The sequence below is a fragment of the Leopardus geoffroyi genome, chromosome B2 (genome assembly GCF_018350155.1).
Source record: "Leopardus geoffroyi isolate Oge1 chromosome B2, O.geoffroyi_Oge1_pat1.0, whole genome shotgun sequence".
Taxonomy (NCBI): domain Eukaryota; kingdom Metazoa; phylum Chordata; class Mammalia; order Carnivora; family Felidae; genus Leopardus; species Leopardus geoffroyi.
In genome coordinates this window covers 18,662,041-18,684,745 of record NC_059332.1, presented here as the reverse complement: position 1 = coordinate 18,684,745, position 22,705 = coordinate 18,662,041, and the positions used below count along the sequence as shown (strand labels likewise).

General features: G+C 40.8%; 1 long non-coding RNA gene across 1 annotated transcript in view; it reads right to left on the bottom strand.

The window, feature by feature from the left end:
* Positions 1-20,735: 20,735 nt before the first annotated feature.
* LOC123608055 overlaps positions 20,736-22,705 on the bottom strand; it is a 60,007-nt gene continuing 58,037 nt past the window's right edge. Inside the window, exon 4 of the long non-coding RNA XR_006717066.1 lies at positions 20,736-21,136. This is a non-coding gene — a long non-coding RNA (uncharacterized LOC123608055). The remainder of the gene's footprint in view (positions 21,137-22,705) is intronic.

Sequence of the window (22,705 nt, the reverse complement as noted above, 5' to 3'; positions counted from 1 at the left end):
GCTGAACTGACTGTGCCTCCCAGGCACCCCTCTATTGCATATGTCTTATTTCAATCTGATATTTATGAAAAAATGTCCCAGGTTTTAAATGTTGGCAACAAATTCAACCAGTTAAAATTCGTAAGTAGAGCCAATAATGTGGGTCAAACAAAACCCCTAACATGCAGCCGCTGTTCTTCCCCAACCCTCCTTTCATTCTGTTACCCTTATTCATTTCTTACCCACTGATACTTATCCCTGTTAAATGAGTGGGGAGCCTTGGATATTTTCCTATGTCTGGAAAGGGTTTATACATAAGAATTATCTTTCTTTGAAGGACTGGAAGAACTCACTTATAAACCAATCTGAATTTGATGCACTTTTTTTTAACTTCTTTTTTTTTTTTTTTATTTGTCATTGAGAGACAGAGAGAGACAGAGCGTGAGCAGGGGAGGGGCAGAGAGAGAGGGAGACACAGAATCCGAAGAAGCTCCAGGCTCTGAGCTGTCAGCACAGAGCCTGACGCGGGGCTCGAACCCACAGACCGTGAGATCATAACCTGAGCCAAAGTCAGACGCTTAAATGGGGAGCCACCCGGGCACCCCAGAATCATCAAATTACTTTAATAACCTGTGTGTGGCCCCTCAGAATCGTTGCTGCTGCTGGCCTTCCTGGTGATATTTAGCACCAGGACAAGTGGCTACGGGAAGGATGGGGACGGGAGAGGGAGACCTGGCTTCTGAGAAGCGGCTGTGAACACAGAGATGGAAAGGACACCCAGTGGGTTCTAAGATCAGCCTTAGAAAAACAGTACACATAGAAGAGGAGGATCTGGAAATTAATTACTTTAAAGCCATCTGTGCCTGAAAACCTCCCTTCTCTTTTATCTGTAAGAATGATGTCGTTGTGCGTGTGGTGGCCGCGGTGGGAGGGACGTCTGGTTTTGTTCTCACCTTTGAAATAAGCCTTGCATCTGCACCACCCTGTTCTACTGGCCAGCTCTCCAGGGTTGTGCTGGGTCTCCGGGCGCCCTTTCCCCTGCCCGTCCCTCCCGAGCTATCGCTTTAGTTATCCTCCTTCATCGACCAGTCTTAGTTCAACTATTTTTCATTTTCCAAACATTTGTGGTCAGCTTTTAGCAGTGGACACCTTCCCTCTCATCCTACGTGTTTGTTTGTTTGTTTTAACTTTGTTTATTTTGAGAGACAGAGAGAGTGTGAGCACAGGAGGGGCAGAGATAGAAAGAGAAAATCTCAAGCAGGCTCTGCGCGGACAGCCTCCATGCGGACATGGGGCTTGAACTCACACACCTGAGATCATGACCTGAGCCAAAACCAACTTAACCGATTTAACCGACTGGGCCACACAGGCCCCTCATCCTACATGGCTTTATTGGTCTTTTACCAGCCTTTTAATAAAAACTCAAGAGAAATATGGAAAAAATATGTAGCCTGAACTGAAAACTCGTAGAATGATCTTAATCAATGGCTGTCTAATTCACCAGCTAATGTAAACGGAGCATTAAAATCTGTTCTACCCAGAGCAGCAAAGGTCCCGTCAAGTGCCTCTTTGGGGGCAATCAGCTGCTTTCACCAGCGCTCAGCTTTGCCATTTTGATCCTTAAAATGAACTTTGTCTGACGCAAGCTACGGAGCGTTACGCTGATGGTCTGGTTTGTGACTGAAGCATAGTGTTAGGGTCACTGAATAGAATCCCGTTCCCTGCTTTATCCAAGCAAGAATGCAACTTGCAATTTTCCTACCACCGGACAGAAGGGCACTTCCAAACTGCGTTTATGAGGTAGCACCAATAGGGGGGAAATAATTGCCTTTAGCAAGCACAGGACTTGAGAAAACACACCTGTTACTTTGTTATTGATAGCGTGATTAATCGATCCCTAGAATCTGATTGAGAACATTGGGGTATAAATCATGCCATATGCACGGCTTCAGAAACATCACAGTCAGTAATTCAAAGCATATTTCAACTGCCCGTGGCATGTATTTCTGGATTAGTGTCACATATGGGTTCGCAAGAAACAACAGGGGCTATTTGTTTATATGGTCACATTTCTATCCTTCATTTTACTTCACATTCAACTTGACACTGGCTATACATATCAATACACACATCAGTGTGGGTTTACATTTCTTTGTCAGGTGTCTGGGAACAAAACATAGGTTGATTCACAAGTAAAGGGAAGTTAACATCACGAACGGATATTTTTGTTACCAAAAGAAACAAACATTATGACTTATTCAGTGTGCCCCCTACCTGAACTGTTGCTCTAAGCACAAATGTTCTCAGCCAGCAAGTTAATTGCTGGGATATGCTGTATTTATTTCCAAGGTCCACACTGACTTGTCTAGTCTCTCAATCATTCAACACATGTTTATTGAGCACCTACCATATGAAAGACACAGTTTTAAGTGCAGTGGGTGACGGGGATCCCTGTCCCTAAGGCAATTACAGACTAAGATAAGGAAATGACTGGTACACAAAAGACAGGAATATCAAATAGAAAAGCATAACTGATGAGATAAAATTTGCACAGTTCATCACCAAGAGACTACTGAGAAATTGACCAAAGCCTAAAATTCTACCGAGGCAGGGAAAAAAAAAAAAAAAAAAAAAAGGAAATTCATTGGAAGGGTATGTATCAACATCATGGTGAATGACTAGGGACTGAGGTTTTGCATATATGATATCATTTCATCCTTACCACAACCCATGAGCAGGGCTACATTATAGCCCCATTTTACAGATGACGAAATTGGAGCTCCAAGAGGTTAGGTGACATGTCCAAAGCCACCCAGTAAGCAGAGAGCCAACTGCCTAGACTAAACTCTTAGCTGAGTGGCTCTCCCATCACTTCTGGTCTTTGACTGGCATCAAAGCCTATCGTTGCTCCAAATGAGATGGGTAAGAAAAAAAAAAAAATGAAAAGCTTGTTAGGACTGCAAAACATACTGTCATCCTTCTATATAACTGACGGAGATCTAAAACCTCTTACATTGATTCCCGAGTGAATTTTGACTAATATGCATGTTTCTAAGTTCCCCAGTAAAAGTTCTGAACTGGCCCCAAACATTGTATGTGTTCACTGAAATTAGCCGCTGAGAATTCCATGGATTGTAAGGAACTTAAGGAAGTTTCCAGATCTTCCTGGCTCACATAACTTTGTATTCCAGCAGCCAACTGGGAAAACAGGAAAGGCAGTTCACAGCTATTTAAACTGTCTCTTTCTAGTTCTCCAACTATAAAATATTCAGTTTGATTAAACTGTTTCTTTGGTTGCTATTTTGTTATTCCCAAGATTATAACTATACACACACAAATAGATTTTCACGTATATAGATTTTTCACACATATGTGTAGTTTTTTGGTGGCTTGCTGTTAACAATCATGGTGAGGGAAAAGCAGCATTTTTCTATCCTCTGAATACTATCTAAAGGGATATTATTGTCTGAATACTATCTAAAGGGATATTTTTGTTTTGTGCTGTGTTATCTACTTATATCAAAGGATACAACCAAGATCTTAGAATTGTATATATTGTATACTGCATATATTGTATATATAATTGTATATATGTATATATATTGTATATATATCTTAAATACTTTTTTGAATCAATGAAAATCATAAGAATAATGTAACAATGTAACCTTCTCCAACTGTGCTTAATATTTTACACCCACTTTCTATTGTGTTGGTGTCTCCTGCGTCACAGATATTGGCTGTTTATTCTAAGCCAGTGGTTTTCAACTGTTGGTATGCATCCAAATCGTCCAGAAAGCCATTGGGCCAGCCCACGGAATTGACATTACTAACAAGTTTGAAGATGATATTAGTGCTGCAAGTTCAAGGACTAGCATAGGAGAACCAGTTGTAAACCAATCTGAATGAGAAAGAGTGTTGGGCTAAGAGTCAAGAGACACAGCCTCTGATTCTCGACCTGCCACCATTGGCTTGCTGTGTGACCCTAGAAAATTCATTTGACTTCTCTGAGACTCCATTCCCTCATTAAATGACATACTGAAATAATTATAAAAATCTCATAGCATTTTATAATTCTGCACCTGACCCAGAAGTTAGAGTCTACTCTACTGGGCATACAAAACAATTTGAGAGTTCAGATCTTAACAGCTAATACAGTCACCTGTTTCAAGACAAAAAAAAAATGCTATTACCCCACACTGTCAGCTCTGCAATAATGCCATATATGTGTTCTTAAAAATCATCACACTATGCTAAATTGTGAGAAAAACAAAACAAAACATGACTTATGGGGAAAGTGGGATTAGGAATTCAACACTCAAAAATGTCATCAGGGACTCAGAGGGGGGAAAAAAGATAGGAACATAATAAAAACAGTGGCAGAGCTTCATACTTGTTCACTGGTTAAGAAACACATAAATACGTACAAATGATGTGGCACGTTACCTTGAAAAAGACTGGAATTTTGCTGTGGAAATGGGCTGGGAAGAGTCGCAGCTTGTGAGTTATTGCAAAGCAAAGGGAAAAAAAGTGATTTGAAAATAGGCAGGAAGCTGTAACAGCAGATGTGGGTACATGTGGGTCCTCGGTCTCCATTGAGCGTCAGCATAAACATCACAATTCAGTTCAGTAGTCTTAAACCCTGGGACATGTTTTCCTGAATTTGAGATGTTGGTCCTTCAAGACATGCAATTTTAACAGAAACCTGTTCATCAAAATTGAAAATCGGATCCAATGTGTAGGCTCCTTCCTCAATCAACCTCTATATCACTGCTGGAAATTCTTGGGTGGCTTTGTCGTCTGCACTCACAACTTTGCCTAACTGCTGAGGGCTTTGGAAATTGTAATGACATTTAAAACCACTATACCAAGCCACCACTGGCACCTAAAGGGATCACTTCTGCAGAATTAGACAATTTCTGCTTAAGGTCTTTGAATACAAATCACGTTTTCCTGTTGGGTGCACTGCTTGGCAATTTGAACCAGAACATTTAGATTTTTCTGGGATGTTGAATGAGGTGGGCTTTTCTTTTTCTTTAATGTAGAAGAATGTTACAAATGTGAAGAGTAGGAAAAGATAACTAACTTTCAAGGATAATGCTAGCTGGAAGATATTTGAGGTGGGTGCACCTGTGTGTTCTGTGTATTTCTATGTGACTTCATCGCAGAAGAAATGTGCATGAGCAAACTCAAAATTCACTCTGTATTCAAATCATCCCCTGACTTACTCACACTCAATTCCCTAATGTATCATTCATTCCAAAACAAGTGTTTAGCAAGACAATTGTACTCTTTTCTTCTTTTAGGTTTATTTATTTATTTTGAGAGAGAGTAACAGAGCGCTTGTGCGCGCACACAAGCAGAGGAAAGGCAGAGAGAAGGAGAGAGAGAGAATCCCAAGCAGGTTCAGTGACATCAGCAGGGAGCCCAATGTGGGGCTCGAACTCATGAACCGCGCGATCATGACCTGAGCCAAAATCAAGAGTCTGACGCTTAACCCACTAAGCCACCCAGGCACCCCAAGACAATTGTACTCTTGAGGGCAAGTATTAAAGCTTTGATGTTAGAGTTACTAGAGTTGTAGTTAGTAACTACAAAGTTACTAAACTTTGATGTTAGAGTTACTACCAGATGTAGAATATTGGAAATCTCCCATAGTTTCTCACAGATGGGATTGGATACATTTAGAAGTGACGTCAATTAGATGGGAAACGATCCAAGAGAGTCATGATTTTAGTACAATTAGTCAACAGCATATATGAGAATGGAAGGGATACCCTGGACTGTCTTCAAAGGAAGGTGCCAACCCAAGTATTTATCAAGGCTGTGACAATGTTGCCTGAGATAGTTTCTAATGATGTTCAGTGATACAGAACCATGTCCATGAAATCTCCAGTTTTCAACAAAGTCTCCCCCTTTTCTTCTCCTCAGTTACCTATCAGAGAACACGGTGCTTATCTCTTTCCAAACTTTCAAACATGGAAAGCAGTTTCCCACGGATTACCCTTGGGTAAGACCTTTATCAGATTTGTGTCCCTACACTTACTGTAAACATTTTAATAGAATGTAAGAAAAAAAAAAAAAAAAAGAAGAAAAATATGAAGATTTTCAGGAAACAGCCATAGGAAATATGAAAGACGTGGAAACATTTTTCTACAGGTGTAGGAAGAACTTGCTGGGGTAATCGCAGGCACCCAGAAGAAAAGCCAAAAAAAATTTTTTTTTAATTACACTAGAATTTTTCTCGATTCCTCTCTTGCACTTACACCTCCCACTCTGTCCATCAGAAAATCCTTGTTGGCTCTATCTTCAAAATACATCAACATCCCAAAACTTCTCACCACTTCCACTGTCAATACTCTGGTCCAACCCACTGCCGTCTCCCCGCGGGAGTAATAAAACTAAACGGTCTCCCTGCTTTTCTCTTGACCCCTCTCCAGGCTATTGTTGAACAAGCAGCCACTGTTGTCCTTTTCAGCTATCCAATGGCAGCCCATTTGATTCCAGATAAAAGACCATCTATCTCTCCTGCTCCCATGTCACATTGGCCGGTCATGTTCCTGGAACACGCCAGGGACGTCCCACTTCTGCCACAAGGCTGTTGCTCAGATGTCACCACCTCAAGGAGACCCACCCTAACCAACCTATTTAAAAATTGTAAGGTGTTCTTCAACACACACACACACACACACACACACACATTAGCAATTCCATTTATATTGCTTTTTTGTCCCCCACAGCATTTATTTCCTTCGACCGTGCCAGATAATTTACTTTTAACCATGATTATCCATGCCTGTCATCTGTCTTCCCCCTCATAGGTACTCGCGCACCATGAAAGCAGGCATCTTTGTTGTCTCACTAATGTATCAAGAACAGTACCTGGCATATTACAAGGTCTCAATAAATACTGAAGGGACGAACCATTTTTAAGTCAACGGAAGTTAATATGAGAACGAAGTTGGCTGGCTATCCTCCATGAGAGAGAAAACAAGAAACAAAAGGAATGTATAAAAAGAAAATAAAAAATTAAGGAAAAGCTTTTTAGATAGTAAGGGGGAACAAAACTATTAAAATAAGCTACTCGAAGGAAGCTTCTTTGGATTATCCAGGTGCTTTTTGAGAGACAAGAGGGCTTCATGGTTAGGAATCAGCTGGAAAGAAAAAAAATAACAAGCAACATGGAGTAAAATCCTCACTTCTATTTTTTAAAAAAAACGTTTATTCATTTATTTGGAGAGATAGAGAGTGAGCAGGAGAGGGGCAGAGAGAGAGGGAGAGAGAGAATTAGTGCTGTGAGCACAGAGCCTGACGTGGGCCTTGATCTCACGAACCGTGATCATGACCTCAGCCAACATCCAAAGTCGGAAGCTTCCCCAACTGAGCCACCCAGAAGTCCCCTTAACCTCTATTTGTAATGAAAACTAGACATTGGGCACATATTTCTACGAGACGTCTGCTACTTACCTACCTCTCTTTTCCAAAAGGATGTCACTGACTCAGTGGGGTTACGACTTCACGATTAAAGGATTTTCATCAGTCCTGTCAGGGTGGGGCTTAACAGTATTTATGGCATTGTATTTTAAGCCTGAATTCTTGAAAACAGCCTGTCCCAAAAAAACTAAATGGCCAGTTCAAATGCACTGATTATTCACCTATTTTTAGGATGAGGGGGAGATCACTTTTCTAATTACATAGAAATCAAGTAACAACTACAAAATTCCTTACCTTAATGTACTTAAGAAGTCCCCAGTTGAGATTCCAGAGACACATACAAAGATTCTCCCTGCAAATATTCTAAATGCTCAAAAAGAACAAAAATATCAACAGAAATGCTTTGATTTTAGCAGCCATTTTCTAGGCTAAAAAGGAGAAATTCTGCATCAACTATTATCAGGCTGGTGATGAATAGGCCTCATACGACAGAAAGATAAATTAATAACATCAATTATCATCTAAATTGCCATTTTAAAGAATTATAAATAATCAAATGAAAAATTAAGAAAACCAAAATGAATTTCCAAGATTATATATGGCCTTCTTTTTTGAGTGAAATTAATGTGGAAATTCAGATTTAGATAAGTAAATAAGCATAAATAGGCAATCTGAATAATTCTGCCAAACCAACATTTCTCTCATAAGAAAATAGCTTTTAACCGGTAAGGTACAGTTATGTCTTTAGGTTTCAAATAATCTTGGTTGGTATAAAGCCATCCTAAGTGTCTTCAGAAATCAAAATATATCTAAGGGAAGTAAATTATATTCTACAAAATTTATACAAACGATAGCAATGTGGATTTTATTATTTTAACACCTATTCAAAGCAACAACTGTCAATTGAAATAAATAATTCAGGGAGCCTGTGTGGCTCAGTTGGTTAAGCCTCCAGCTCTTGATTTCCACGCAGGTCATGATCTCACTGTTCGGTTCATGGGATGGAGCCCCCATGTTGGGCTCTGTGCTGACAGCTTGGAGTGTGCTTGGGATTCTCTCTCTTCCTCTCTCTCTGCCCCCCCCCCCCCGCCACCATGCTCCCACGTGAGGTCTCTCTCAAAATAAATAAATAAACTTAAAAAAAAATAACTCAAAGCCTATTTCAAATGTCTTTTTTCATAATTTTTACATTTTAAATATAGAAATCTAGAGAGCAGGGGAAGCCATATTACAATAAACTACCTGATTCCAATTGCCCAGACTAAGCAACTGTTAATATTTTGCCATATTTGCTTTATCTCTGAGTGCATCTGTATGTATGGATATTTTTATGTGTAGATTTCAGTTCCAGGTGCGAGTGCCACAAACAAGATGTTTTCCTGCACTTAAAAGGCTTATGATCTGCTGAGTGAAGAGACACACAGAACTAAATGAAACAAAACTTGACGTCAGGAGGTTCTACGATAGATTTGTGTACTGGAAACATCTATATCTATATACATGAGGGTACAAGTAAGGGGTCAATTTAACCTTGGTGAGATAAGGAGGCTGTATCACGGAAGAGGCCTAGGAAAACCCAGCAGAATGCCAGCTGACTGGTTTTGCATGTTCGGCTTGGCAATGCGCATGTTCGAGTGAAGGAAGTGGTTCTGTCATTCCCTGCATCATCTTCCCTGCTTCTGCCGTCTCTTCACCTCCCAACTGGATATACTAATGTCCACTATGGATGTCCTGAGGTTCACAATGTGCAACTCCAATGCCTTCCTATTTCCTGAGTCATGGCAACCCAAGCCAAGAAAAGTAATAAGCTTGAGTATACTGTTGCAAGTTAAATTCTAGATCAGTGGTTATCAGAGTCTTCTGCATACTGGATTCATCCAGGGAGCTCTTCAAAAATACGAGGACTAGTACTAATATTTAAAATTACTGAAAATAACTAGTACTAGTACTAACAATGGGCTCCACTCCTAGAGAATCTGATTTTATTACTATGATGTGAGACACCATGGAAAACTGTAATACGAAACCAAGACTAAGAACCATGAGTATGATTCTCCAACTTTAGAATTCATGTAAATAATCTGAAGATCTTATTACAATAAAAGTTTTGGCTCTAGAGTGAGGCCTGAGATTCTACGTTGTTTTTTTAAGTTTATTTTATGTATTTATTTGTAGAAAGAGAGACAGAGAGTGTAGAAAGAGAGGCAGAGAGAGGGGTAGAGAGAATAGTGCAAACAGGCTTCGCGCCATCAGTGCAGAGCCTGACATGGGCCTCGAACCCATGAACCGTGAGATCATGGCCTGAGCTGAAATCAAGAGTTAGACGTTTAACCAACTGAGCCACCCGGGCACCCCTTAGAGTCTACATTTCTAACAAGCATTCAGGTGACTCTGTGTTGTTTGCCTGAGGACTCCAGTTTGACTAGCAAGATTCTAGATCATAGCACTGACCACAACGGCTATTCCCCAAGCTGTCACAACATCATTTGAACCTAAGGTCTAACTAGTGAGCCAATTATGCCTGTACTACCCCCAATTGTAAATCCACCTTCCTCTTCTATGGTGTACCTAGTCTAGTGGTACTTAAAATGTGGTCCTTGCTGGGGCGCCTGGGTGGCTCAGTCGGTTAAGAGTCCGACTCTTGGTTTTGGCTCAGGTCATGATCTCACAGTGTGTGAGTTCGAGCCCCGCGTCAGGCTCTGTGCTGTCGCTTGGGATTCTCTCTCTCTCCCTCTCTCTGCCCCTCCCCCACTCACTCTCTCTGTCTCTCAAAAATAAATAAATAAAACTTAAAAAATTAAAAAAAAATAAAATAAAATAAAATAAAATGTGGTCCTTGGACCAAGAACATCAGTATCACCTGGAAACGAGTGAGGAATCAAATTCTCAGAACTTACACCCCAGATCTAATAAATCAGAAATTCTGAAGGTAGGGAGAGCAACCCTGCATTATAATATCCAAATTATGTTGATGTATGCTTGAATTTGAAAAATACTGACCTAGACTGTATGTTGGGGGATCTTCCTTGCTCCCCTTTTTATACTTCTGACCAGCTACTCTAGATCAGCGATTTTATCTGATTGCACACTGGAGTCACTTATAATATGCTTATGCCCCTCCCTTGAATCTCTAGAAGTTTCCGTTATGAAAATAGTCTCATAAAATCTCCCCAGGTGACTCTAAAATATACAACTGGGGCTGAGAATCATTATTCTGAATAATCTCCAGGGAGTTTCTCATATGAAATCTTATCTTTTGGCCAATCTCAATCTCTGAAATCTAAATACTCATGATCAAATTTCCCAGATTATCAAATTCGCCCGATTATCCTCCAATATTGTTGGCTGATATCTGAATCCCATTTTATGGTATTCCCGGTGAATATTACTAGGACATGACTCAGAAACACTCAGAGTCCCTTCTGCCTTATTTGCTTAAGATTAGGGTCTAGTAAGTAGAGTTTTTATATACAAACCTTTTGGCTGGTTTCCTGAAGGCTACATCCCATTAGATTTCCCTTTGTATTGTCTATGAATCCTTTTCTTCCCTCTCTTAATGCTTACTTCTTCCCAAGCTATCTTCCTTCAGTTGTCTTAACACCGCATGGCTCCATATCCTTCGTTTGTTTTCCTCCCCTTCAAGGATGTAAACCATTTGAGTGAACGTAGATGTCTTTTCTAGACCTAGGCTTACACCATACCTGGAACATAAAAGTTGTATGGAATAGAAAATAAATATTCCAGTGCTAAATCTTCCACACAATCTTCATGAAATGGTTAGCCTTCAGGCTCTGTGCCTGATTCATCCACTGCTCTTCTTGAGTTGGTTTCAACCGGTATGTTTCTCTATCCCCACTCCCTTGGCCCAAAGTATGAGATCAATTTTGGCCTTATTTCCTTTATAAATGCACTGATTCTTTCAGGGCATCCAGCAGATATCCACCTTCTTAAAACATTTGACCTTGCATGCGTACTGTTTTCAAGCGATTAGACACATGACCAAGTAGGTTTTCAAGAAAAGAAATAGAATTACTATATTTTCTTTCTTCTTCCCCCAAAAAATCAGTTTATATTCTGCAGTTACGATGATTGATATGCTCATCAAGACTACTGGATTTGCTAACTTAGGGCAGCCTTTCCACTTGTTTTGGTATATACAAATTCTGTTCAATCCGATCCAGAAAATTCTGCAAATGCATGCCTATTCATTTAACTGATCATTTGTGTCTCAAAATACTGTATGTATTTTGGATGAGAGCTGTCCGATTAGGGGCTGTCTTTCTAGTTGTCAGGGTGGGGCTGCAAACAAGTTTCGTTTGTTTGTTGCTCTGAGTAAGTTGGTCTTCACACAGACTAGTAATCCATGGGAAAAACAGCCAACACGTGAGGTCACCTCCTGGCTTGGCCTCCCTGGGGTGCCTGCAGATCCGAAGGAGATGGGTTCTACCTTGAACAGCCAGAGGATGCATGCTGTGTCTTGACAAGTATGATTGTGGCTGCACAGGCCTCTCTGAGATAGGTAAGTGTGGTCCTGATCCACATCGAGGGTGACCAGGCTTTCGGCAACTGGACTGACCAGGCGTGTGCACACATGCGCGCTCACGTGCACACACACCCAGAGCTCAAATAAGAACTAAGAGTCAATCTTCTCCTTTCATTTCAAACATAACATTGTATAAACTCAAAATGCTCTGCTACATCATGTTATATCAACCAGCTCTGTGGTGAAGGCCTGTAGCCTTTAATCACTTTTAAGGGGAAACGCTGGTGTCCAAAGAAAGTCTCATTACACACCGGCATTTGCTTGGGGGTGGGTGGTGTGGAGACCCAGGAATGAGGCTGTCTTGGGGATCCTTTCCCAAACCAAATATCTCTTCATCTTGCAGAGTGACGACACTGGTGACCTACATAATTCATATAAGCTCACGTAAAAGTAAACATGACATGATTAAACAGGAAGGCTTTAACCAGGCACCGTCAGGGAGGAAGGTAGAGAGAAGGAATTAAACGGTAACAGAGTCTTAGAAACAGGGGAGAGTAGTACACGTCATTCTTAAACTAATTTTTGTTCCTTGTCTAAAACCAAATGGGTTTAAAAAAACAGAATAAAAATAAAGAACACTCAATGGGTTTAAAGCTTCCCTCTCCACCACAGCCCAGACAAGGTGGTTTGGAGCAGGTGTTATACACAGAATATTTAATCGGTGGCTGCGGTGGCATAGTCAGCCATATGGGAAGTAGCAAAGTGAAAAAAGAAGGATTCCATAAAGACAACAGGGAAAAACAGCAGATAGAAAGCTTGAGAACCCACTACTAGTGGCATTTAAACAGCAGCTCTGTTGTGGTGGGAAGAGGTAGTGAGGCTAGGGGTCTTTATTTACATTTATTAAGTCTACTCAGGACCAGGCACCATGCTAAATGTTGTTAATCTCATTTAACACTAACCACACCCTTTTATATCCTCATGCAAAACATGCAGGGCTAGTACAAGGGAGAACCCTTAAGCAAAGCGAAGCAAGATACCTATGTCCCATGACCAAACTAATCACTTGCGGCAAGGTTCGAGAAAAACGTGCATCCCGGCAGTATCTCTGGCTTTAGCCTCCTTGTCCAGAAATTGTGAAATTTTATTTGCCTACTTTGTCATGGGTCAATTAAGGAATTAAGTTAAAAGGAAAAACCAACCTTTGCCCTGCAGTTTTCTGCATCAGGAGAGCTAGCTGTGTTTGGATGTCAGCTCTGATCCTGAAGTTAGTTAGATGTCACCAAGGGTTCGCACTCTGGGCTTCATTCCCAGGAAGAGCAAATCTTCTAAATCTCAGACTTCACCATAGAGCGTGCCTGTGTGCTGCAGACAAACTCCCTGGGGGCCACCATGGCCACCCAGTGGGCCTTTGTAGGTGTCTTTCCCTGCCCAAGACAGGAAGAATCACATTTTGCCAAAGCACTGAGGGCAGAGTGAGTAATACTGTATTTCACAGGCACTTTGAAACAAACACCCCCAATCCTTTGACTGTTGTCTGTCTCATTGTGTCTTAGAACGTTCATTGTCATATTTTTTGTTTGTTTGTTTTTAAGTTAAGCAAGACCCAGCACATAGGGAGGAGGCAGCTGATAACTTTGCTGTTGTCCTAAAACACAGGCCTTGGAGGAAGGTGCTAAATGACAGGTATCCCCATGTGCTCAGGTAAAGAATCACAAATCAGAAGAGGCTGACATCCTTCTCTATCACCACAGGGAGTGAATAGAGAATCAGAGGGTGAATTCAGGCTGTTCACTCCGTGTGTAAGCTCTTTGCACTTCCCGGAGCCCCTGTCATGGGGGTAGTGCCCATCAAATAAATATTGATGAGTGTAAACAGTCTTTGGTCAGGAGTTCAGAAACATACCCCAGGCCAATGGAAAATCAGAAAGATGGAAAAAGAGAGGGACTCAGGACAGTAATTCCTAACAATATCGTAACAAATAATCAGAGGGGAAGGGACTGTTTTTCCAAACAGAACCTGGCTGGAGGGATGCAGAATTGGGAAATCATTCCTTTCTCAAATGCCAATCATTACCAGGTATTCTTTTCAATTTTATTACGAAGTATTAACAAACACCGGAACAACTGGCGTCTTCCTTCAAAATCCTAGCGCACATCCTGGAAATATCAGCAAGCAACACTTGAGAACTGGGGCAGGACCGCAGCATGAACTCCTTAGGCTTAGTGCTGATGGACAGTCTCCCCTGCCTTCCCCTGATCCCGAGAAGTAATACTAACCACAGAAAGAGCCTAAGGAGAAGGCTCATATTATTTGAATTTCATTTTCATGAAGACTTCTGTCTGACAAGGGATTCTGGGACTCCTTTCCACAGACAAGTGCTTGTATTTTCTCATTCTGTGATAAGGGAACGGTGTAAAAAAAAGACACGGAAGGTAAGTATAATACCATGAGGAAAACGTGGTGTAAATTTTGAAACCTGGAGGGGATCGCGCAGGAACATCCTGCATTTTGAAAGCTCACGGTCTTAGCTGCAAAATTAGGAAAGCATGTCTTGTTTTCTGAAATAAACACAATTCGTTTGTGTAACTATAAAACATTTTCTAAAGTCCTTTCAAAGGCTGGACAAGTTTTGCCAAACTTCCTAAAAACCATTCTGTCACCCAAGGGCAGTGCAACAGAACAGAGAAACAAAATGTGCATAAAACGTTTCATTAAATGAGCTCAATTGGCAAGACCCTTTAACCACCACCTCACGGCACCAGGCACGCCCTCCAAACCAGGCAGAGAATAAATAGGAACAACATGGTGAGGCTTTGCTCCTGTAACACATCTGCTCACTTAGTTGGATCGTGTTTTCTATTCGGGCATAACAAGTTTGGATTGTCTTTATGTACAGTGACAGCAGTGTAATGAATGTTGTTTGAACTCTGAATTGTATAAATACAGAGACATGTTGATTTGAGAAGAGAAAACAAGGCATGTGAAAATTGGCAAAATACCCATTTTAGGCATTATAGATACTCTGCTTAAAAAGAAAAAAAAAAAAATCAAGAAGAAACTCAATTGGCAGACCACCCACGAAGTACCCTTAAGATCTAAACAACATGGAAAAAAAAAAAAGGCGTTCTCTAGCCAGTACAATTGTTGAAAGCATTAACTTTAAAAAGGCTTTAGTTTAATCCAGCGAACTCAAAATATTTCCTAAAATTACAGACTTCTTTTGTGTGTTCAGCAGAAGCCCCCTCGCATATATGAAATGAATTGGGATAACTAGAAAAGGAAAATAATAACGATAGTTGCTATTGTATATAGGACACCCTATACGAATCAAACAGAAGTATGGTATGTATCATCCTCTGTGATCCTATAAAATAAATATTCAATGAGATGTGCCCTCATTCATCAGATAAAGAAACTGAGGCTAAGAGACTAAATAAATTGAATAAATACTAGGGTAAGCAGAAGTTGGATACAAACTCTGGCCCATCTGTTTCTAAGACGTGGGGTCCTGTCACCACCAATGCCCTGACATTCAATAACTCCCGTAGGTATAATTAGTTTACAATGAATCAAACTCATTATTAACAGTAAAAAAGAACACATAACCCTAAATAAGGACTCCATTCTTAGAAGAAATTTCATTGACCTAACCTTCCAAGGAAACAAGTAAGCAATTAAATCCGCAAACGTGCACTCAATTTAAAAGAAACAAAAGAGGAAGACATCCAACAATAATTCAAAATAAATCTGTCTCAAGCAATGAACAAGTAAAGAATAGAGGAATCTAGTGTTTTCTCTGTATAGAGTGAACTATCTGCAGAAATAATAAGCCTACCTGACTTTAAAGAGTCTAATTTAGTATGGAGAAATGGCCCTCGCCTCTATGTTTCTCTGATGATCCCAGACACCAATCATCATTCTTTTTTTCTGCTTTCCTACTGCACTTAATACCTGGATGATTCATCGGCCACTTGTGTTATAAATATCCTTTTATATACATAAATCTCTACTAAGAGATTTAAGTTCCTCAAAAGAGGCAACTGTATCTTGCACCTCCTGTATGTCCCATAATGCCTTGCACAAAATAAGTACTCAACTCATTGTTGGTTTAATTCGTGGCAAGACTTCTGCCACTAAGATTATCTAGACTCACCAAATTTGACCGAGTTAAGAACTAGAAAGTGGTTCTAGTTACCTGGGCAACCGGGTAACATTTTGGTAATATTTTGGCAATGCAGCTCACATTTTCAGCTAAAAGTATTCATTACTTTTGAAGTTACCTTGTAGGTCGATCACTGTGTTTGAGAGCAACAGGTACAGGTGAGGCTCGCTTTTATATAAATTATGGTTTCCAAAGGTTGTATTTTTTTTTTTTTGTATTTCGTTTTAATTTCTGCCATCTGAGAATTCATCAAGGAACCTCTAAGGAGCACAGCAGCTTCCAGAATCCACCACAAAACAGAAAAGATCACGGATGGATTGGTGTAAAGAAGGGAGTGGTTCGGAGCTTGAGAAACATCGCCATAAAGAATAAATGCCTGCGTCGCTCAGTCGGTTAAGCATCTGACTCTTGATTTTAGCTCAGGTCATGATCTCATGATCATGGGATGGAGCCCTGTGTCAGGCTCCGAGCTGACTGTGGAGCCTGCTTGGGATTCTCGCTCCCCCTCTCTTTCTGCTTCTCTCTCTCTCTCTTTCTCTCTCTCAGAATAAGTAAATAAACTTACCCCCCCTCCAAAAAAAGAATAAACCCAGGAAGCATAGGCCCTTCAACCCATAAATCAGAGCCGCTAGAAAAGAAACGACACACACAAAAAAAGAAAGAAAGATGAGGCAAAGGAAACCAAAACTTGAAAATCTGTGAGTGAGAGTTAAGGTTTAAGACATTCTATAAACTGTTATTGAGTGACTGAAGGAATGGATGCATAATACCAGAGTCCCTGCACGTCGTTGCACTTGAGAGAGCAGAAGCATAATGATAGACGGTGAGAGGGGATTGAAGGTCAGAGTCAAGAGGCACTTAAGAGATACAATTAAGCTGAAACAAGCAAGAGTGCTTTGGGAGCTGTACTGAAACACTGAGCATGTTGTATTGCTTTTGAAAACTCCCAAGAAGTTTGGCCAATGCATTAAAGAGTGATGGTCACATTGTGCCTCTCAGAATCATCCAGGTGGCTAGATGAAAGGGGGGCGCACCACTTAGCAAACTATTTCACCAGCTGTCTCTATGTGTGAGTTTCGACGCTGCCAAACTGCACATGAATGGCACGTTGGCCCCTACAGTGGCACCAAGCGCAGTGAGCCACCGACGACAGCAGATGTGCTGGGTCTGACAATATCCACAGTGGCTAGAGGGCAGCTCACTTCCTCAGAGGACGCTGGGTGCACCAGCTGCTGGTGACAGCAATCGAATCAGATAGGTTCTGCCCTGTAGTTTTTAAGTGCTGCCTGCTTTTAAAAGGCAGAGCCTCCAAATAATGCAGGAGCTAACAAGTTTGCAAAGGAAATGCACTTGCAATATGAAAACAAGAGCAGCTGGTTATCCAACTGTGTAAAGAAATACAGAGGGCTCTTCTTTTCCCTCAAACTGATATTACTCACCCGGGTTTTATAGAGTCGAAAGCATATGCTTAAGTATAATTACTCAACAACTCAGACCAATTTCCACATCGCAGCCATATAAATAAGATATCAATTCCACCTAGGCAGTGATTATGTGACTCTTTTGCCTAGGTATTCCAGATGAGAGTATTATAAACCCGTTGGCTCTGGAGGTAACATTTAAAATTAATTTGTAAAATGAAATGTTTCATATGGGCAAATATGTGCAACGCGATACATAAAGTATATAAAACAAATGATGAGTACTCATCACCCAGATTGAGAAAGAACATGACCAGTACAACTCAAGTGTTCCTGGGCAACCCCTTACATTGCTACCCTCAGGACTGGCTACATGGTTTGAGGAACCCAACGGAAACTGACAATGCAAGGTCTCTTGTCCAAACTTATCAAGAATTTCAAGACGGTGAGATCAAGCATAAGGCCTTCCAAACGTGGGTACCGGCACAGCAACACTGGTCACAGGTCCATAAAACTGGCCCTGAAAACTCATCTCTCACCACCCACACAGAGAAATCACTGCACTAAATTTTCCAGGTATGAATTCCATAGTTTCGGGAGGCTTTATTACACAAGCATTAAGTTTGTTCTGGTTTTGTATGTTTGAAGTTTATAAACATGCCTTATGTCCAACATCGTGTTTTTTAAGATTCGTTCACGTTGATCTGTGTTGTCGTTTCTTTCCATTACCTGCATTGTGCCAACTAATTCATTTGTATTTGAAATGAATTTATACATTTTCCTATTGAAGGGCATCTGGGTTGTGTGCAGTTTTCTTGTTTTTTATTTCGTTTAGTTTCATTTCATTTATTTTATTTTATTTTTTTTATTTTTTTTTTTTTTATTTTTTTTTGCTTTGTTTCTAGAAGAAACAATGCTTCCGGGAACATTTTTGCAGCTGTCTCCCAGTGAACATGTACAAGTTCCATATGGTTTAGATGTATTTCTTGTAAAAAGCAAGAACCACGTCTTATATTTATCCAGTCTGACAATCCATCTTGTTGCTGACGAAATTGGTCCATTTACATTTACTGTGTGGTATATTTTCATTCATGTATGTTCTGTTCTTCTGTACATTCTATTTGTCCCTTCTTTTTTCTTCCCTCTATCTTACAGTAATTTTTAGTTCAAATTTTCTCTACTGCTCTAACAGAATTCATACCTGTTCTGACCTTGGAATTTTAGCATACCATATCAAAGTCACAAGTCTTAACACATTGTCTTAACTGTCCAACTAAACAAGGCAGGAACCATAGAATGTTTTCACTCTTGTCACCCATCCCCCCAGACTTAGAAGCCATTGTCACTCAGTATTTTAGTTCTGTCTTGTTTTTCCCCACAAAGTACACATCATTAGTATTTTTTTTTTATTTTGCTGTCAGTGATTAGGCTTAGCTATATGTTTATTAATTTCTTTGTGCATCTTTCTTCTTGTAGCTCAAACATGCCTTCTGGAGTCATTTTTATTCTTGCATGGGAGTATAGTTTTTAGAAGTTTGGGTAGAGCCTTATGATGGTAAACTCTCAGTTTTTGTTTATATAAAAGTATGTCTTGATTTTGGTGTTTGAAATACAGTTTCACATGCTGAACAATTTAGGATTGACAACTAAATCTCAACACGGCATCCATGGTTGCTATCAGTCTAACTATTGGTCCTCTCTTTTCCCCCTGAATCATTTGAAGATCTTCTCTGTCTTTGGTGCTACAATGTGCATAGGGGTATAGGTTTCTTTTTTATTTTTCTTGCTTGGAATCATGTGTGCTTCTAGTTTCTGATGATTCAAGTGTATAATCAACATCAAAAATATATCAGTCACTACCTATCTACGTATTTCCTCTCCTCATTCTCTTTATTATCTTTTTCCAGAACTCCAATTTGAAATGCTACATCTTCCCATGATATGTTCCATGTCTCTTAGCCTCAATTTATATTGTCAATCTCCTTGCTCTACTGGAGTTCATTTCTTCATGTTTTTTTCAAATATAATTTATTGTCAAGTTGGCTTACATACAACGCCCAGTGCTCATCCCAATATTTCTTCATGTTTATCTTCATGGTTACTAATTGTCTCTTTGGCTCTGTTTAGTTACTGCTAAAGTATTCATGAAATTTCTTTCATGAATTTATTGTCACTTCAAGAAGCAATATCACCAAAGCTAAAAACTAAGAGAGATACGTGTTTATTTCCCCCGAGTTCAGCAGCTAACCCCAGTCCAAAAGGAAGCTTCCTGAAGCCTGGATTGCTGAGGAATGAGGCCAAGTGGCCCCCTTATTTGTCCTCCGCTCACCCAATTAGTGAAAACAGCGTTCATCACCTTGTGCTGATGACAATTCTATTGTCTCTGTGTCACAGAGGGACGGGATGCCCTTTGTGCGGTGTGAGCATGATCCATGGTTCTTCTGGATCTGCTTTTGCTTCAGGAATCCCTGAAAACCGGCCAGTGCAGAAAGGACAAGGAAGCAGACCATTGGTGAGGTCTGGGCAGATACAGATAGGTGCTTGTAGATGTCAATATGGATTAGAAAAAGATGTGGACTTCATATAGCCAGGCAACGCGGAGGAGGAAGAAAAGAATTGAGGTGGGACAAAGTGGTGCGCCATTGATTCAAACAACCCAATGACTTTTCCCCATGGTCAGGAAATGAGTCATGGAGTCATTAAACTTAAAACCACCAGGCACGGACTTTTTCGGAGACCTCTCTGTCCTTTTTTTTTTTTTAATTTTTTTTAATGTTTACTTATTTTTGAGAGAAAGACAGAGAGCAAGTGAGAGAGGAGCAGAGAAAGGGCGAGACACAGAATCGGAAGCAGGCTCCAGGCTCCGAGCTGTCAGCACAGAGCCTGATGTGGGGCTTGAACTCACAGGCTGTGAGATCATGACCCGAGCCAAAGTCAGATGCTCAACCGGCTGAGCCACCCAGGCGTCCCTCTGTCCTCTTAGATTGTGTGTGTGTGTGTGTGTGTGTGTGTGTGTGTGTGTGTGTGTTTTATAACCCATTTTATACACATAGCACACATATTTTAAACCTAACCTGTAGGATATACCTCAGTACCACATTTGATATATAATAATACTATATGCTGTGAATACAGTGGAGACAAAACTTGCCAATTATATTTTTCGCAGTCATACAAAGAGTGAATATTTCATGAGAAGCGTAAAAGGATTACTGTTCCACTTTCTTCACCGGGGAAAAAGGCTGTTGTCTGAAGAAGCACCTCAAAAGGGCTGTCTGTATATTGTAAAGAGCGATCGAGTTTCTGATCCATGACATCAATGGAAACTTTTTCAAGTGGATAATGTCCTGACATAAAGGGTTCCGGTTAGGACACCAGACTGCAAGGCAAAAACACAAAACAGCTGCTGCAGCTTTGAGTCTGTACTTAGTGCTCGGTTATTCACAAGAATGTGAAGATCCACCTCACGACCTTCGAACTTGCTGGAGACAAGTGGCTCGGATGATTACGGGCCTAGGGAAGGGGCTCAGAAACAGTCAAGGGCTGACAGCGAAGGCAGAAAGTGTCCAGGGGACACAAGCCTCCCCTTTATGACCAAGTGAAGCGTTGACCCCACAGACCAGGATATCACTGAGGAAAACACGAGCAGCCAACCTACGGAATAAAATGAAACCTTCAACCATAATGCAATCAGCACTCGCGTTGCAGCACAAAGCGGTCCCTGGTGAATCAATAAACAATTTGGTTTCCAGAGAATAGGACTGCAACTTGCCAAAGAGAATCAGAGGGACACGTGTTCTTCTCTCTACCCAGCTTCCTGCTTATGTGTGGTCTAGCCATCCGTCAACATCTAGATCAGCTTCTACTCATCCAGAAAAATCTTACCTCGTTAGCTCCTTTCACCTTCCCACCGCACCTCGAGTGTATCTTTGTTTTCGGTTGTGCCTTTCAATTAGGTGGCACATAATTGCTTCGCTAGTCAAACTTGTCATATAATTAAGTCCGTTAGAGAACTTCCTAGAGATTGCAAGTCTCACGAACATACCACGTCCCCTTTACCATTTTAACCATTCAGTGATGCCAGTGGCAAAACATCGTTGCTGTTACCTCATTGCACGCTCGATACACAGAAAACAATCAGTAAATGCGAGTTCAATGTATTTCCACTTCTTGGACAAAGAAATGAAAGTCCACGGATACTTTCAAGGCTGCACAGTTCAACCGTAAGACCAAGTCCTGGCGTACACCTAGATTTTCTGGCTCCCAATCCAGAATTCTTTCCATTCGCAGGGCCGCCTCTGAGTGCCCGCCTCATTTTTACACACTCACACACACAAGCACATTGCGCGCACACACACGGAGTTTACCTATGGGATTGAGACCTCTTACCTACAACACTGAAACCGAGCTACGTGTGAAAGACTAATGAGAACCAGTTCCTCGCCTTCCCACAGTGAGGCTCACAAGCGAATTGTTTACTGAATTGAAATAAAAGAAATACCAATTCAACGACAATAAACATGCCGCATGTTTCTTATCCAGTGCGGTTATTTCAGCAAACTATACTAAAGGAAAGTCTCTCTTTCCCTTCTTAACGCTCCGTGGTGTCCTGATGAAGAAACGAACAACAAAATAATCAGAGGCAACCAGAAAGGAGGGTATAAGGCAGAAGAAAGAAACCTTTGGGAATGTTCAGCGCACTGCCCTCTGTGCTTATTTGGGAGAATTTTCACTTCCTTCTATGCCAAGTCTTCACAGCTGCAGTCTAAACAGTTGGGGACCACTAAGGGGGGTGACCTTACTCTGAAAAGGATCAGATAAGTTGAGGAGGCAGTGGGGACCTAATGGCATTAGAATGATCTTTCCAACCTCTCAAATCTCCAATCTCTGAATCCATACCACACCCCTGCATCGGGGAATATTCCACCGCCATGGGGGGTGTCACTCCCCACTACACTACCCTAGGAGGTAGCAGGGAATTTTTTTTCCCGTCCCCAGACAATAGCACCTTAAAAAATTAACATTTAAGTGTTTGTTGGTGACGCATAGCATATTGACATCAAAATGCTCAAAATGCACTCACGGTACCAAATCCTGCTGGTTTTCTCCCTGAATTTCTCTAGCTCTTTTGACCCTGGGTGATGAGTATTTTCACAAATATTATTTCTGAGTTGCCAGTTAAATCAACTACTTTGAGGTATCCCAGTCGTCGAACTAGCTGAC